Genomic DNA, 16,218 nt, shown 5'->3' with positions numbered 1-16,218 from the left:
TTCCAGAGACTGGAGAAGGCAAGGAAACGGCTTCTCCCCTCCAGCTGCCAGGAAGAACACAGCTTTGCTGATGCCTCAGTTTTATCCCCATGAGAGCTATTTTGGACTTGTTACCTCCAGAACTGTAAGATAATAAAGCTGTGTTGTTTTAAGGCACCAAGGTTGTGGCCATTTAGTACAGCAGCAGGAAGAAGCGAATACATCCAGTAAAAATAAAACCTGCCCAAGCACACTGCTTCGTACAAACCAGCCAATTTCAAGTCCAAAGTGGCACAGTTGGTTCAGATGACCACACACATCTTTGTCAGTGTCAGACAGAATCATCAAACTCTCGCTCTGGCCAGAACCTCCTTGACTGAAAGTTTCTAAAGAGAGCAGCTTCAGTAATTTTTCAAGCCAGAATTTTGGGATCTTTTCTCTGTGTGTCATTTGAAAAGGACTCTCCACTCCTGAACTGTTTAAATTGAGACCCAGGGCACTTACCACTGCCTGAAGTCACATTATACACTTACTGGCTTATCGCCTGTCATTACTGTCATTCATTTGCTGCCTTCCATTAGAGTGTAAGCCCCAGGGGGGTGGATCTGAGTTCACTTTGTTTGCCACTGTGTGTTCCATGCCTAAAATGATGCTGAGACCCAGTAGATGCTAAATCAACGTTGAGCGGATAGCTGGGAAGTTGACTTGCTAAGGAGAGGTGAGAAATCCTTCAGCACCACTTTGTCCTGCTCTGAGAGAAGACAAATGAGCAGTTCAAATGCAGCTGAGAGTGATGAGATTCAAGGGGGAGGGCAAGTGCGGTGCGTGCGCAGTCATGAGCGACTCTTTGGACCCCATGGACTGCAGCCTACCAGGCTCCTCTGTCTGTGAAATTTTCCAGGCAAGAATAGTGGAGTGGGTTGCCATCCCCTCCCTCCAGGACATCCTCCCGGCCCAGGGACCAAACCTGCGTCTCTTGCATCTCCTGCATTAGCAGGTGGATTCTTTACCACTGAGCCACCTGGCCAGGTTGTTAGTTTTGAGTGATGGGAGGAAATGAAGGAGTCACATAAGGATAAGAGTGAGAATGGAGGAGGCGCAGAAGTTATAGCCAGGCTTTGAAATGACTCCTTGCCCGACTCTTCACAAATCCCACGTTTAGGAAATAAAAGAGGTCGTTTGTTACTTGTAAGAATTTACTACATCCAGCAATCCCACTCCTAGAGTGGAATAGCTGGTTGTTGTTGTTCGGTCACTCAGTCATGTTCGACTTTTTGTGACCCCATGGACTGCAATATGCCAGGCTTCCCTGTCCTTCACTATCTCCCGGAGTTTGCTCAAATTCATGTGCGTTGAGTTGGTGATGCCATCCAACCATCTCATCCTCTGTCATCCCCTTCTCCTCCTGCCTTCAATCTCTGCCAGCATCAGGATCTTTTCCAATGAGTCGGCTCTTCCCATCAGGTAACCAAAGTATTGGAGCTTCAACTTCAGCTGAAAACTAATTCAAAAAAATACATGCACCACAGTGTTCACTGCAGCACTGTATACGATAGCCAAGACGTGGAAGCAACCTAAATTTCCCTCAACAGAGGAATGGATAAAAATGTGGTGCATGTGTATAATGGACTATTACTCAGTTGTGAAAAGAATGAAATAATACCATTTGCCACAATGGGGATGGACCTAGAGATTATCAAACTAAGTGAAGTAAGTCAGACAGAGAAAAACCAAAATCATATATTGCTTATATGTGAAATCTAAAAAAATGATAGAAATGAACTTGCTTACAAAACAGAAATTGACCCACAGATGTAGAAAACAAACCTACGGCTACCAAAAAGGACTTGTGGTTACCAAAGGGTTTCCCTGATAGCTCCGTTGGTAGAGAATCCGCCTGCAATGCAGGGGACTCCAGTTCGATTCCTGGATCAGGAAGATCCCCTGGAGTAGGGAAAGGTTACCCACTCCAGTATTCTGGTCTGGAGAATCCATGGACTGTATAGTCCTTGGGGTCGCAAAGAGTCCGAGGGGACTGAGCGACTTTCACTTTCACAAAAGGGGAATGGTGGGGGGATAAATTAGGAGTTTGAGATTAACATATACACATTATTACATATATACAGAAAACCAAAAGGGACCTACCATATAGCAGGGAACTATACTCAATATTTTGTAATAACCAATAAGGGAAGAGTATCTGAAAAAGAATGTATGTGTGTATAACTGAATCACTTTGCTGTATACCTGAAACTAACACCACATTATAAACCAACTATACTTCAATTTTTAAAAATCTATTAGAAATTTTGTTTATTAACTTATGGAGCCAAGGAGAGAGGCCCCTGTCTTGGCCACTACTACATAGCCCTATGAAAGGTAAATAGTAATAACTCGTGAAAGAACTAATGTGCATGATTATTCACTGTATCATTCACTGTATGATATGTTATTGCAGAATATTAGGGAAAAATCTAAATGTTCATCATCGTGGGGCCAGCTTTTTAAAGTACATACATGAAACAACAGAAAAGTATGCAACCATAAAAAGAATTTCCTTAATCGTGTATGTCCTTATTCTTTTTACTAATATATGAATGTACTAATACAGAAGCAGTTTCATTACATATAGTGGAATACATTGCAAGGGAAAAAAAGACATGCCACAGAACAATTGTGTTATATTCTGTCTTTTGTGTAAAAAGAAGACTAATATAAAAATATGGTTCACATTTTATTAATTTTTAAATTTTTTTTGTTTTCGGCTGTGCTGTCTTCGTTGCTATGTGAGGCCTTTCTCTTGCTGCAGCAGGTTGGGGCAACTCTGCAGCGTGCAGGCTTCTCATCGTGAGGGCTTCTCCTGGTGCAGAGCTTGAGCTGTATTTTTGTAAATGAAAAGCACTTGTAGACATTTAATCAATACTATATGTCTGTTTTGCAGAAATAAAATGTTGCTTAGAGATTCCCTTTAAATATTTCTTATTTTTGTGCTTAAACATATTTTCTGTTGATCTATGGAATGTTCTGTACAGAGATGCATTATTGTACTGTTGGGCTAGGCTGTTTTTTCAAAATCTGGAGTTATCCAAGTATCTTTGACCATGTTTAAAAAAAATAGTATTTTTTGTTGTTAAAATTTTGACTACATAATTAAGGAAAAAAACTCTGAAAGGAAAAATGTGTGTGTGTGTTAGTTGCTCAGTCGTGTTTGACTCTTTGCAGCCCGTGGACCGCAGCCCACCAGGCTCCTCTGTCCATGGGATTCTCCAGGCAAGAATACTGGAGTGGGTTGCCATGCCCTCCTCTAGGGGATCTTCCCAACCCAGGGATGGAACCTGGGTCTCCTGCATTGCAGACAGATTCTTTACCATCTGAGCCACCAGGGAAGCCTGAAAGGAAAAATAATGCTTCTAAATGATAGGGGTTACCTGTTGGAGGAAGCAGGGACAAGGCACATGGAGATGGGGATGGGGAAGGTTTCCATCGTATCCCTTCGGCAATTTTAAAACTTTTGAACCGTTTACATGTATTATTTATTCAAAACGTTAAATTTAAATCATATAAACAATAAGTCAAAAAGAAGAAGAGAAACCACAGTCTCACCCAACTAGACCCAGGTCCCTAACTCAGCCTGACACAGAGACCCTGCACCACGGTTGCCTGTGGGCAGTGGGGTACCATACGCATGCTGGCATCTCCGTGGCCACAGAGCTCTGGGTCCATTCCGTATACCATACTGGGTTGAAAACTCCCGAAGTCCCAGCCTCTGATTCCCAGACTCAGGGCCCAGCAACTTGCACAGTTGACAGAGTCTTCCCAGCCTCTGTGGACAGGAGACTTGATAAAATGTGTACCATTGAACCCTATGATGAAAGCTGGTTGGTTAAGACCCTCTGGCTTTTGTGGAATAATCTTTAATGCACCAGACAAGAAGACTGCTAACCAGCCTTATTACTGACAATTTCCTCACGTCCCTGGCAGGGCAGGCAGACGATTTGAGGATTATCCAGGCTCTGACAAATCCCCTGGGCCCTGACAATCTCATTTATAAAAGAATCAAATCTGTTTATTGCTGATAATAAATGGTATGCCCTAAGGTTTGCTTGTAAGTAACATGTGAGTCGCTTTTTTTTTTTCTTTTAGCAACAGGAACCAAACTTAGATTCATCCTGATAAACTGGGCATTTGGGACTTTATGTGATGTAATTTCTCTGAATGATTTCTTAATCCCCCTTTTCTAAACCTTTGCTCCCCAGCTCATGATGACATAAACAGCCTTGATCCAGAGCAAAAATGGTCCATCTAACAAAAGAGCCTGTTCTTGTGGCTAACATTCACTGGTCACGGTGCTTCGTTTTTATTTGTTGCTGTAAAAATTATTTAAAACAAAAGGACAAAGCACATCTTGAACTTAAATGTCTGATAAGCTGAGCCCTCTGAATGCAAAGACCATATCCTCATTCGTCTCTGTATTCCTTGCAATAGGTATAGTAGCTCACGCACTGTCGATTCTCAAAACCAGTTGTGAGATTGACTTGTTCATAAACTACCATCATTTCTCCAGTGAAATGTTCTCTGATATCTAAATACTAGCGAACGACATTTAGAAACCCAAATAATGAATAATTTACATTACCTCTGTCCTTCCTCTTGATTTATGAGAAGTAAAATGCCCTGCTGAATTCTAACCTATGCATATTATGAGTATTTAATCTTATTCATAATGTCTCATTGAACATGGCTATTTTTTCAAGTATTGCTGCATAAGGAAAATCTCCAAGCATAAGTTAATATCTCCCTTGGACATTAATTAATATCTAAGGGATATTAATATTAATATCCCTTAATACTGATCTGTGTGACTCTGGTCTTCTGACTATTTTCCTCTAGGTTGTACCTGAAACCGATGCAAAAGCCTAGACTTGGAGGGAACTCTGAGTTCCCGTATTTCTTTTGTTGAGGGTGGGGGAAGGTGGCACTTACTCTTCTGTATTTGTACACTAGTCTAGGAATCAATGGTGAAGAAACCATCACTGGTACCCAAATTCATCCTCTTCCATGTATAATATTCCTCATTCTAATTTTCTGCCTGATGAAGCAATACAGCTAGCCAGATGATTTCCAGCGTTCAAAACCAAGGCTTCTTCTGAAGGTTTTGTCATTAGTTTTCTCCAATTTAGAAGAGTTTTAGGATTCCAGAGGTTGAAAAGGCCCAGTCGTTACATGTCTCTCTCTCTTAAAAATAATTTTATTTACCTATATTCGCCTGTGCTGGGTCTTCACTGCTGTGTGGGCTTTTCTCTAGTGATGAGCCGGGGCTGCTCTTCGTAGCAGTGCACAGGCTTCTCATTGCAGGGACTTCTCTTGTGGAGCAGGGCTCTGGGGCATGCAGACTTCAGTGGTTCTAGCTCCCCAGGCTCCAGGGCACAGGCTCAACACTTGTGGCGCACGGCCTTAGCTGATCCCTGGCACATGGGATCGTCCCAGACCAGGGATCAAACCTGTGTATCCTGCATTGGCAGGCAGATTCTTTACCACTGAGCCACCAGAGAAGCCCATCTCTCTCTTTTAAAATCCCATTTAGTATTCAATATATATTCATTATAGATTGATTGAAACATATGGAAATAAATCAACAGGGGCATGGGGAGAAAGTTAACATTCAAAGGTAATTATTAATATTCTGATGGTTTCCTTATAGATAAATTCTTAAGCATTTTTCTATTGTGTGTGTGTATTTCTCTCTCTCTCTCTCCATAGATGGATAGATGATTCTCACATACACACACACACACACACATATATATATCCATGGGGTTGCCAAGGGTCGGACACGACTGAGCAACTGAACAGCAACACTCTTAACAAATACATCACATACGCATACTGCTTTAAAACTTATTTTCTTTGCTCTCAATAAATTACTAAAATATATACTTAAGGTTATTTTGTAACACTCCAACACACATGGAAATATTCATATATTTTCTTCTGTGGAAGTGAAAAGAAATAAAATACATATATAAAAATACTGAAAACAAATCTAGTGAAGGGTCCTATGAAAGCCGTGAAAATGAGTTCAGAATATTAGGAAATTAGTTTCTTCTAATTCAAATTTTTTTCTTTACTTTGATTACCTTTGAAAAATATTTTTCGCAGCATAAACTTTTGTAGGAACACAGCTAGGAGATTCGCAGTTGTCATGTAATCCTAAGCTTAAAGTTTGCAAAGTCTAGTTTTTCTTCTTCTTTTTCTTCTTCTTTTTTTATTTTAAGCCTTTTAATTTAACTTATTGACCCCAGTATTTTTGCTACATCCATTGCTAGGATCAAATCGTTATACTTTTCAAAAGCATTCCTTTAACCTGAGGTCAAACAAATGTGAAATATGAGGAAGTTATAAATAGACTGAAATCTAGAACAACCATAACCCTGATATCTAAATTTTTATATCTTTGAAGTACACTGAATACAGAAAGAATGCAGACTTTTTCTTTTCCAGCCAGAGAAACCACACACACAAAAAAAAAGAATAAAAAAATGGTCTCTTTCTCATTTCGGTAGTCAATCTCTCAATCCAAAAAAAGAAAGTGGGGGAGGATTTAAATCAAGCCAACAAAAATAAACTGTTGCCACTGTTTATTGAGAAAATAATTCCTTGAGATTTTGTTTTTCCCCAAAGAACTACCCCCCAAAAAAATCATAAAGAAGATCTCTGGCTTAGTTTATTTCCTAGAGGAAAAAATTGTTAACATTTGTTTATTTTGTAAAGCCTACCAATAATGAGTGGACCCATAAAATTCCCCTCTTTTCTGTGTGTGGTGGGAAAGAAGCAGGGGGCAGGCTAGGTTTGGCCTGCAGTATGAATATAGTTTGCTGTCTGGAATTGCCCAATCTTGTCTGGCTTCTATAAGATTCCCAAGGTCCATGAATCATGTCCCAGATGAAGAGCCCAGAGGGTATTAGATGGATGATTGGAGGGAGACCAGACGATGGAAGACTCTGAAATCCAGATGGTAGCGTCTAGAATGGACTTTGCGGTAGATTGGGTTAATGACTCCAGGTCTCCCCTTTTCTCTGTGTCTACACCCTTCCATAGGCTCAGCGGAGGTCAAGTATCTCTCCTCGTCCCTTGACTTTGAACTTGGCCAATGATGGTGTGTCAGTTTCCAACTCTAGACCTTGGGAAGCCTCCCACGTTTCTGCATCACGGTGAGAAGAGCACCCTCTGGCAAAGCCCACCCTCTGGACAGGAGGCGGCGCTGGGAGGGAGGTCCTGTGGGTCAGAGCTGCCCCCTCAGACCTGCAGGAGACACAAAGCTGCCCCAACGGGAAGCAGAGCCCCCAGCTCAGTCCAGACTGGCTGAGCCTCAGCAGACGGATAAACACTCGCCAGTAATAAATACCCATGTGGTAAGCCCCTGAGTTTTCGAGGGCTCTGCTGTGCTGCGTATGTATTACTGTATTTGTATCACTGCTGTCATTGCAGTAATACAAACTGAGACACACTTTTAACCACCCTCCCCCCGCCAAAAAAAAATCATTAAAAAAATTTTTTAAGAACCTAGGGACTTCCGTGGTGATCCAGAGTTAAGGCTCCACGCTCCCAATGCAGGGGAACATGCGGGTTTGCTCCCTGGTCAGGAACCTAGGTACCACATGCTGAAACTAAGAACCTGCATGCCTCAGCTAAGATCTGGTGCATCCAACTAAATATTTTAAAAGCATTTTTTTTTAAAAGAAACTATACTTTAGGGAGTTTAACATGTGGCTGTATGCAGGACGGACTGGGATGGGAAAGAGACAGGATCGTCATCTGGATGTCAGACGATGAGCCCGGAGCAAGCGTGAAGGTGGCAGGCACAGGGTGAGGGAAGAGACTGACGACTGGCCATGAGGATGAAAGAAGAGTCTGACTCAAGGAAGGAGCCAGCAGAATCTCACACCTGCAGACAGGAAATGGCAGTATCTATGGGGTACTTGGGATGTGATTTGGGGAAAAACGACGAGCTCACTTGGTGCCACAGTGGGTTTGAAGCAACAGCAGTGTAATCACAAGGCCATGTGGGGTAAAGGAGAGACTAACAGGGACAGACAGACCGGCTCGCTAGTCCTGGCTTGATTTCTTGCTGATCGTGGGGCTCTTCCAAGTGACACAAACTCTTTGAGCCTGAGTGTCCGGCCCCGCAGCAGTCTTCAGTCTTCAGAGGTGCCCCGATTGTGAAGACAGGGCAGGCTGAGAGGAAATGGGCATCCTGGTCTGCTCAGCTTCTCTGCTTTTGGGGACGTCCCTCCCTTGAAATCCAAGGGGCTGTCATGTACGTGACCACCTTCTCTGCCCCCATGATTCATCCAATCAGACAATGAGAGTCCACTTTGGTGGGGTGGATATGAATGTTTGATGAGAAAAGTGTCTCTTCTAATATTAGGAATAATAAAGACACTACAAGTCTCGAATATATTGAAGGTGGCTCAGATGGTAAAGAATCTGCCTGCAGTGCGGGACACCTGGGTTGGGAAGATCCCCTGGAGAAGGGAATGGCAATCCATTCCAGTATTCTTGCTTGGAGAATCCCATGGACAGGAGGGCATGATGGGCCCCAGTCCATGGTGTCCTGAACAGCTGGGCACAATTGAGTGAATGTTTCAGTTCATTTAGGCTGCTTTGGGGAAAGAAATTGCCTGAGAATGCAGGCAATGTATCCGAGATAAGAGGTGCAGATAGAAGGAGAGAGAGAGCCCCAGTGATACTGCTTGAACCCCTAGATCTAACAGAGCCATCTACTGGACTTTCCAGTTACATGAGCCGGTATTTGCATGTGTGTGTGTGTGTATAATACATTTATGTGTATACATATATTTTTTTTTTTTTCTTTTGCTTGCACAGCTTACAGGATCTGTTTCCTGACCAGGAATTGAATGTGGGCCACAGCAGTGAAAGTGCCAAATTCTAACCACTAGACCAGGGAGGAGCAGGGGACGACAGAAGATGAGATGGTTGGATGGCATCACCAACGCAATGGACATGAGTTTGAGCAAGCTCCGGGAGTTGGTGATGGAGAAGCCTGGTGTGCTGCAGTCCATGGGGTCACAAGGAGTCGGACACGACTGAGTGACTGAACTGAACTGAACTGAGACCAGGGAACTCCCTATATATATATATATATACTTTTTTCCTGGTTAATGTATTTATTATGTAACTGTTAGTTCTGAGACAAAGTCAATTCCAAACATACTATTGAGGATTCTGTAATAGTTGACTTTAGAAATGGCTTATGCTTGTGCTCAGTCGCTTCAGTTGTGTCCGACTTTGCGACCCTATGAACTGTAGCCCACCAGGCTCCTCAGTCCATGGGATTCTGGCATAATCCAAACCTATTTTTCCAATGAATTTTAGTTCCCCAACCAGACATCAAACCTGTGCCGTTAGCAGTGAAAGCGTGGAATCCCAACCAATGGACCTCCAGGGAATCTCCTCCAATAAATTTTCTCATGTAACTTCCAAAGAATTTTTCACTGCCATCATTTGGCTCTGGAAAACCTTTACAGGCAATAGTATTTTTACATTAGAAAAAAAATTAAGTACTGGTGTTAGGCACAGGTTAAAAGGGTGATATGCGCAAAATATAATAATTACAGATCAATACTAATTTGAACACACATTTGTATTTAAACTGTTCAAATAATCATTGTTTTAGATAAATTTAAAGCATGCTTCAAGAATCGGTTTTAACATCTCCGTTCTAGTGCACTACAGAAAAAATTTCTTTCTTATTTCTTCAGCAGTAAGAGCCTCAAAAGTGGTGTTAGAAATCCAGATTCTAACCTTGTCCTCTCAAGAAAGAAGTTGAAGAGGTTTTGGATCTGATTAAAAACATTATTCTAAGGGAAATATCTGCAGAGAGAGAAACCCTGGGTCTACATTTTTAATTAATGTAGTTTGAGCTGGGTTTGGGGCTCTTGAAACTGAGAGTCCTAAATCAGCAGGTATTCAAGAAATAGTAGCTGAACAGCATTCAATAGGGAATTGACTCTTAGAGCTTGCCTGACTTCATATCTCGTGCTTCTTCCTATAAAGGCCTTGAAGCCAAATGGCAGCAGAAAAGGCATAAAGTGTGCATTGTTGAAATAGACGTGGATTCACGGGCTTTTGAAAGGAAACACGACAAGAATCACACTGTGAGATATGAAGATCTACTACAAAGCCACAGTGAAAAAACAAAACAAGACAAAGCCCGAAGAGCAGTGTGGTGTTGGCAGAGGAACAGATAAATAAGCTGGTGGGACAGAATGAAAGCAGATTCATTTACATATAGGAACTGAGGCATGATTCTCAACACCACAAATCCATGGTGTTGGGAAACCAGTTTACTATATAGAGAAAAACAGACGCCACACATAAGGGCCAATTTTGGATAGTCTACAGTGTGAAAGATAAAAATATAAAGGGCTCCCATAGTGGCTCAGTGGTAAAGAACCCACATGCCAATGCGAGAGACGTGGGTTTGATCCCTGAGCTGGGAAGATCCCCTGGAGAATGAAACGGCAACCCACTCCAGTATTCTTGCCTGGGGAATCTCACGGACAGAGGAGCCTGGCAGGCTACAGTCCGTGGGATTGCAAAGAGTCAGACATGATTTAGTGACTGAACGAATGAAAGAAAAACAGAAAACCAAGAGAAAAAAAAAATCAGATACATTTGTTATCTTGAGGTTGAGAAGAACTTCATAAATTCTAAACTGTGAGACAAAAACAGATGGATTTGAACCCATCAAAGTGAAATAATCAACCAAGGACACCACAGACAGCAGGAGAAGAGAACTGTGATGTCAAAATCCAACAAGGAAGTCATATCTAGAACAGAGGTTGACAAAACGGTGGTTCAGAGGCCAAATTCAGCTTTGCCACCTGTTTTGTAGGTAAATATTTACTGGAACACAGCCCCACTCATTCACTACGCACCATCTCTGGCTGCTGCGTGCTACAGCAGCACAGCTGAACTGGTGCAGCAGAGAACAGATGGCCGGCAAAGCCTAAAATACTGTCTGGGCCTTTACAGTAAAGTGTATTGACGTCTTATCTAGAATATACAAGGAAATGAACCAAAAAAGTCAGAAATCTGGTAGAACAATAGGCCAAGGATATAAAAGGGGAAATATGAAGACAAGCTCAATCTCACTATTGTTTAGTCACTAAGTCATGTCCAACTCTTGCAACCCATGGGCTGTGGCCCAACAGGCTCCTATGCCCATGGGATTTCCCAGGCAAGAACATTGGAATGGGTTGCCATTTCCTACTCTAAGGGATCTTCCTGACCCAGGGATCGAACCTGCATCTCCTGCATTAGCAGGCAGGTTCTTTGCCACTGAGCCACCAGGGAAACCCAAGAAACGCAAATTATGTAAAAGGAGATTCCTCCTGAACACCCACACCATAGGAAAAATTAAAAAGTCAGATGAAAGTAATTGTTGAGAAAGATCTAAAGAGGTGGAAATTAGCACGCAACGCAGATGGGCAGGGAGACTCCGCCATCTTCTGGAGAGCAGCTCAGCAGAGCTCAGCAAACCTGCTATGTGTATACCCCATGAGCCTGCAATCTCATGCCTGCACGCGACTCAGGAAGTTTACCCCGGTCTGTAAGAGAAGGTATACAAGGATGCATCCTAGCAGTTTGTGGGAGCAGGCTATTGGAGTCAGACCAGTCATATCCAAGGGAAGGACAGAGCAACTGTGCTGGGTGCATGCCACGGGGGCTGCAAGAACGAGAGGTTGATACAGCTGCATGAGTAGGTCATGCTGTGGAGGAGAGAAAAACCAAAACAGAAGGAGACCCAGAGCCCAAGACTGTATGTATGTACATATGTATGAATATGTATATATATGTATTGTTGTTTGTTGTTCAGTTGCTAAGATGACTCTTTGCCACCCTATGGCTGGTAGTATGCCAGGCTTCCCTGTCCTTCACTATCTCCTGGAGTTTGCTCAAACTCGTGTCTGTTGTTTTGATGATGCCATCCAAGCATCTCATCCTCTGTCGCTCCCTTCTCCTCCTGCCCTCCATCTTTCCCATCATCAGGTTTTTTTCCCAATGAGTCAATATGTACTGGGTTGGCAAAAAAATTCATTGTGGCCTCTCTGTAAGATGTTACGGAAGTGAAGAAGCAGCTAGAAAGATTGGTAAGTCCCTTAAGACAAGGCTATAAGCAGATGGCAACAGATTCAACTCTGGTTTTCAGACAATCAGGGAGCTTCAGAGCCACCTCGATGGCTCATTTAACCTCAGCTTCCTAGGTGGCCCCCCACACCCTGCAGAGTTTCCAGTCCAGTGGGTCTGGGCCTAGGCCTGAAAGTGTGGGCTTCTAACAAGTTTTCAGATGCTGCTGCTGCTGGTGGTCTGAGGAACCACACAGAGCCATCAGAGCTTCAAGAAGAAGTGAGTGGCTAAGAAAATCAGCCACCACAGAGGCTTGGCAGGAAGTACTGGACAAACTGAGAAAACATCTCTGCTGTCAGTCCAGACAGTAATTTCCAGAGAATAGTAGATTGGTGGCTTCCTGTCCCCTGAAAAAATACCCCCCAAAAGCTCTTCCTGTCCCCTGGGAATACCCCATGGTCAAAAGCTGCAGGCAGCACAGACAGCTCTTCTTCACTAGAGCTGCCATCAATCACACTGGCCCAGCGCCCAGCCCTGACTAGGATGGTCGCAGTGGGTTAGCGGGTCAGTCAGTGTCTGTCGCCCTCAGAGTCCTGCCCTTTTAACCAAACACCTCGGGTCAAAAGCCTTCCATGAGATAAAGGCACTCGTGGTCTGAATCCATATTTGAATAGCACAGAAACCGAAAATAAGCAAAATCATTTTGAAAGGTGATTAAGAAAGTCACCCCCAGAAAACAGCTATTATTCATCCCTCATCTGGGCTAAAGTCAAAATAGGAACCAGGGAGCGAAGGCTCTAGAGCTCCCTCAGGTGGACTATTAATTTCAATTCTGTCCCCACTTCATTTTTTGGTTTAATTTTTTAATAACTGAAAAAAAATCTTTCAGTGGATCTGCCTGACCTGTGGAGGCTGAGTTCCCCAACCAGGGATTGAACCCACGCCTTCTGCCTTGGAAGCACAGAGTTGCATCCGCTGGAACACCAGAAAGCATGTTTCATTACCTGCTGAATATGGGAGATTACTGGTTGCCTGATGTTTGAGTTTCCTAGAGCTGCAGGAGCAAATCGCCACAGAATGGGCAGGGGGGGTTGAAGGGAGGCTTAAAACAACAGAAACATGTTCTCTCACAGTTTTGGAGGCTAGAAATCCAAACTCAGGGCGCCTCTGAAACCTGTGGAGATGCGTCCTTCCTCGCCTCTCCCAGCTTCTTGACATTTACTGGCCGTCCTTGGCCAGCAGGGGCCTCACTCCAGGAGCTCTTAGTCGTGACGTGGCATCTCCCGTTTTGTCTCTGTCCTCACGTGGCTCTCTCCTCTTCTAATGAGGACACCAGTCATGTTGGAACAGGGTCCACCTAACGCCAGTATGCCCTTAACTTAGCTAATTCCATCTGCAAGGACCATATTTCCAAATAAGGTCACGTTGTGAGGTGGGGCCAGGGAAGGGTGGGGGGCGGGGGTAGGATTTCAACACATCCTTTCTGGGAGGACACGATTAACCCATAATGTCTCCCCAGGACCCTGTGCTCTTTTTCTCTCCTAATCAAACCCAGGTTCCCCCCAAAGCACATTAACTGACACAACTATGACACCTAGAATTCCAGGCTGAGACTAGGGAGACCCCGCCCACACGGCAATGGTCTGTCCCAACAAGTCATTACTGGGCACAGCAACAGGTACTTGGGTAACTCAGAGACTGTGCTCTTGAAGAGCTTCTAGCTAGGGGGCATCTGGACCAAGGGACAAGCCTTTAAAAGATGGGGATATCAGAAGGCCATGTATGGCAGTTCAGTTCAGTTGCTCAATTGTTTTGTGACCCTATGAATCGCAGCATGCCAGGCCTCCCTGTCCCTCACCAACTCCCAGAGTCCACCCAAACCCATGTCCATTGAGTCTGTGGTGCCATCCAACTATCTCATCCTCTGTCATCCCCTTCTCCTCCTGCCTTCAATCTTTCCCAGCATCAGGGTCTTTTCAAGTGAGTCAGCGCTTCACATCAGATGGCCAAAGTATTGGAGTTTCAGCTTCAGCATCAGTCCTTCCAATGAATATTCAGGACTGATTTCCTTTAGGATGGACTGGTTGGACCTTCTTGCAGTCCAAGGGACTCACAAGAGTCTTCTCCAACACCACAGTTCAAAAGCATCAATTCTTTGGTGCTCAGCTTTCTTTATAGTCCAACTCTCACATCCATACATGACCACTGGAAAAACTATAGCCTTACTAGATGGACCTTTGTGGACAAAGTAATGTCTCTGCTTTTTAATATGCTATCTAGGTTGGTCATAACTTTCCTTCCAAGGAGTAAGCGTCTTTTAATTTCATGGCTGCAATCACCATCTGCAGTGATTTTGGAACCCAGAAAAGTAAAGTCAGCCACTGTTTCCACTGTTTCCCATCTATTTGCCATGAAGTGATGGGACTGGATGCCACAATCTTTGTTTTCTGAATGTTGAGCTTTAAAGCCAACTTTTTCACTTGCCTCTTTCACTTTCATCAAGAGGCTCTTTAGTTCTTCTTCACTTTCTGCCATAAGGGTGGTGTCATCTGCATATCTGAGGTTATTGATATTTCTCCTGGCAATCTTGATTCCAGGTTGTGTTTCTTCCAGTCCAGCGTTTCTCATGATGTACTCTGCATAGAAGTTAAATAAGCATGGTGATAATATACAGGCTTGACATACTCCTTTTCCTATTTGGAACCAGTCTGTTGTTCCATGTCCAGTTCTAACTGTTGCTTCCTGACCTATATATAGGTTTCTCAAGAGGCAGGTCAGGTGGTCTGGTATTCCCATCTCTTTCAGAATTTTCCACAGTTTATTGTGATCCAGACAATCAAAGGCTTTAAATAAAGCGAGTCAAAGGCATAGTCAATAAAGCAGAAATAGATGTTTTTCTGGAACTCTCTTGCTTTTTCCATGATCCAGTGGATGTTGGCAATTTGATCTCTGGTTCCTCTGCCTTTTCTAAAACCAGCTTGAACATCTGGAAGCTCATGGTTCACGTATTGCTGAAGCCTTGCTTTGAGAATTTTAAGCATTACTTTACTAGCATGTGCTTCTGCTGCTGCTAAGTCGCTTCAGTCGTGTCCAACTCTGTGCAACCCTATGGACTGCAGCCCACCAGGCTCCTCTGTCCATGGGATTTTCCAGGCAAGAGTACTGGAGTGGGGTGCCATTGTCTTCTCCATACTAGCATATGAGATGAGTGCCATTGTGCGGTAGTTTTTGAGCATTCTTTGGCATTGCCTTTCTTTGGGAATGTATGGCAGTGGCCCTTCTCAGATCATTAGTTTGCTAGTTATCTGCTTTCCTGGCTATTATCCCCATTAGAATGGGAAGGTTGACCTTTTAAAAAAATTTATTTATTTGGCTGCGCCGGGTCTTAGTTGCAGCATGAGGACTCTTAGTCATGGCATGTGGGACCTAGTTCCCTGGCCAGGGATTGAACCTGGGCCCCCTGCATTGGGAGTGCAGAGTCTTAGCCACTAGACCACCTGGGAAGTCCCAGGTTGACTCTTAAAAAATACATATATCTTGCTGCTGCTGCTGCTGCTAAGTCGCTTCAGTCCGTGCGGTCGCACAGGGTTGGACATGACAGAAGCAACTTAGCGTGCACTTGGGATGCATGGAGGGAGGTAGATGTGGCCCAAGTGGGGCTCAAGTGGCCTTGGAAGGAGGTCAGCTGGTAGGATGACTTTAGCTTGGCCCATGAGAGACAGGCTGGACCAGACCCCAGGTGAGGTCAGGACTGAGTGAGTTTCCTCCCCACCCACCCCTGACCCACCAAGTTGAGTGTGAATCACTCTCAGGGACCCCCTTACACATTGCAAAATGGGTATGCTAGGAAAATGGCCAAAGGTTTGGAAATGGGCAAAAGAGATTATTAGTATCCTTCCGATAAAGTGCCGGTCTGTTGTCCCCCAGATCGTTCAGGAGTACCAGATCCTATAAGGGTGTGTGCACCTCTGATTGCTTTTGATTGGACTAGCATTTAGTTATGTACAGATAGAAGTAAGCGTGTAGAAAATGGATAGGCACACAGACATTCTCTGTCTTGAGCCATGCCAATGAATCCTGTTCATA

At 43.7% G+C, this 16,218-nt stretch overlaps 1 non-coding gene across 1 annotated transcript; it reads right to left on the bottom strand.

Annotated features, from left to right (window-relative positions):
• Positions 1-15,562: 15,562 nt before the first annotated feature.
• Positions 15,563-15,635, bottom strand: TRNAG-CCC (transfer RNA glycine (anticodon CCC)). The gene has a single exon. It is a non-coding gene; the product is annotated as a tRNA-Gly (tRNA).
• Positions 15,636-16,218: the final 583 nt, after the last annotated feature.

The sequence above is a fragment of the Bos javanicus genome, chromosome 12 (genome assembly GCF_032452875.1).
Source record: "Bos javanicus breed banteng chromosome 12, ARS-OSU_banteng_1.0, whole genome shotgun sequence".
NCBI classification, from domain to species: Eukaryota; Metazoa; Chordata; class Mammalia; order Artiodactyla; family Bovidae; genus Bos; species Bos javanicus.
The sequence above is the reverse complement of the archived record's forward strand: the minus strand, read 5'-3'. Positions and strand labels throughout refer to the sequence as shown.